The following is a 2544-nucleotide window of genomic DNA, read 5'->3' as shown; positions in this document are numbered from 1 at the left end:
GTCTCTCAGGGGAGGGTAAGTTCCAGGGCACGTCGAAGCGCGCCGGCGCGGGGGCGGGGCGGGCGCGCTCACGTGATGGCGGGGGCGGGGCGGGGCGGGCTCACGTGGATGGGCCGCGCGGTCGGGCGCGAGACTCCTGAGACGGCTGGGGTGGGCGCGGGGTGGCGGCGCCTCGGGATCCGGGAGAGGAGGGGTAGAGTCGCGGGAGGCGGGCGGGAAGGCTGCGGGAGGGGCGAGGGACTGGAGCGGGCGAGAAAGCTGGCGGCCAAATGGGCGTAAGCACTTTGTAAACATGAAGTGGGGAGTGTTGAGAAAACGCTCGCGGGGACAAGAATGGAAAGGGCTCCCGGGAAGTAGATGAAGTAGTAGGGTGGCAAGAATGGAGCCCAGGGGAAGAGTGGAGCCTGGACCCTGTCCGCTCCCTTGGCGGCCTGGCATCTACTGCCAGGCTTAGGTCAGTTGTTCAAAGGCCAGGAAATCCCACTGGTAGATTCAAAAATTGCTATACGCTGCCTGAGGGGAACCAAGTGGAACTCTGGGGACTTTGAGTCCATTACCAGGTCTGTGCTCAGCTATCCTTGGCCTAGACGACCAGAGCAGAGTGCTGGACCAGCTGTGTTCGCTCAGGGCTGAGGAGACCCCTGGGACCGATGGACCGAGGCTCCAAGGTCAGCACCAGTGCAGTATGACTGCTCGTTAAGTGGTCCATGGCCCCAGCCATGTGCAATCCCTTTAAGGTCCAGTATGGTTGTCCAAACTCATTCCAGTTTGCAACATTTGCATGGTAACATAGAGCCCGGAAATCATAGGCATTGAAGGTTTTTGATGGTGATCCTGTTGGAATGATAAAAGAGCTCTGCTGGGATGGGAATCAGAAGAGAGACCTGGCTTCCATTAATTGCTGCTTCACAGTGTGGACTTCAACTATAAAATGAGAATGTTGACAAAAGTCTCTTTTGTCTAGCTGTAGAGTTTAATAACTGGGAAGAGAAACTGAGAATTATTGGGGCTTCAGAAATCACTCATTCTTTATCCATTTGTTTATTGTGACACCAGAATGAAATTTTAATAATACAGAAAGAAAAAAATAAAAACCAGGATATGGTTCAAGAGCCATTCTCTGGAGTTGCCTTTTTGCTGTACTTCATTTTATAATATATCGATTTATATATATACCCCACCCCACCCCCACCCCAGAACTGGGGATTAAAGCCAGGGGCACCCTACCACAGATCTACATCATCAGTCCTCTTGTTTTGCTAACTTGCCCAGGCTGGCCTCAAACTTTTTGTTTCTCCTATTTCAGCCTCTGGAGTAGCTGGGATGTTAGGCATATGCCACTGCACCGGGCCCCACTGTCCTTTAAATGATGCAAAAAATCCACCAAGATGAGACTGGAGATGTAATTCAGTGGTAGTGTTTGCCTAGCTCATGCCAGACCCTGGGTTCAATTCCTTGTATTCCCCAGGGGGCGAAAAATCAACTGGGATGTTGACAACACTTTGACAGCTGTAGCCAACAGTCAATTAAATCTAATGGGTGCTAACTTTTCAAGATATTCTCCTCTTAGAAAGTTGCTTAAATTAAGAATTTTTAAAAATAACCCTGAGACTATACTGTATCTTTGCACTTGCTATTCCCTTTACATTTATCATCTTTTCTTAGTTTCTAACATGTTCCCTTTTCCATGCCCTTGTTCAGCACAATAGATTATCGCTGCTGTCTGCTTCTAAAACTATTTTCCATGGAATCTTCTTGTGATCTCTTTCTATAACCTAAACAAGGACGGACTGCAAAAAGGAAACTGTGCCCTGATAGGAATGTGCTGATAACCTTGTCTTGCCTACTCCCCAAACCTGAATTGGGCACCCTTAGTTTCAGCAAGAGATAGAAACGAACAGTTTACATACACTTGCAATTCTGCTTGTAACTCCATTTCCTATTTCACAACCTAATCTCAGACGATACCACAATGCCCACAGTATGCTGATCACTACCAACAGCAGATGGAGTCAGATAAAAAGAGTTCTCTCACCAATGTGTTGTTTAAAAGGACCTGATGGAGAGTTACGAAATCATATGCAACAGTGCCTCTAGTTTTTAAATAACACTTGTAGCATATGTCTGGAACCGGTGCTCAGGATCTCAATAGATCATTTTCAGGATTTTGACATTTAACTGGCTTCTCAGGAAGAAGCAGAGAGTTCCAAAATGTAGAACTCAAATGTAAGTTCCACACCCAGGCAGGAATGTGAGTCTGATTTGTTTGTGAATGTATCCCAAGTGCCTAAAAGCTCTTGGCACAGGATAGATCCTCAAGAAATTCTGTTCGAATGTATTTTTGAGTGAAAATGAGCTCTGCAAGTTGCTGGATAAATTTGTCCCACTTTCTTTCTAATTCTTTAATAGGTAACCTACTTTTTATTGTGTATTTCTAAATGGAAAAGCATTAGTTTATTCTGGCATAACTACTTTGGCTAGGCTTTAGGGAAAAGGGAATTTGGCAGTATCTATCAAAATTAAAAATGCATATATACTCAGAAT

Source organism: Marmota marmota, unplaced genomic scaffold, assembly GCF_001458135.2.
Source record: "Marmota marmota marmota unplaced genomic scaffold, marMar, whole genome shotgun sequence".
Taxonomy (NCBI): domain Eukaryota; kingdom Metazoa; phylum Chordata; class Mammalia; order Rodentia; family Sciuridae; genus Marmota; species Marmota marmota.
This window is presented reverse-complemented; position numbering follows the sequence as displayed.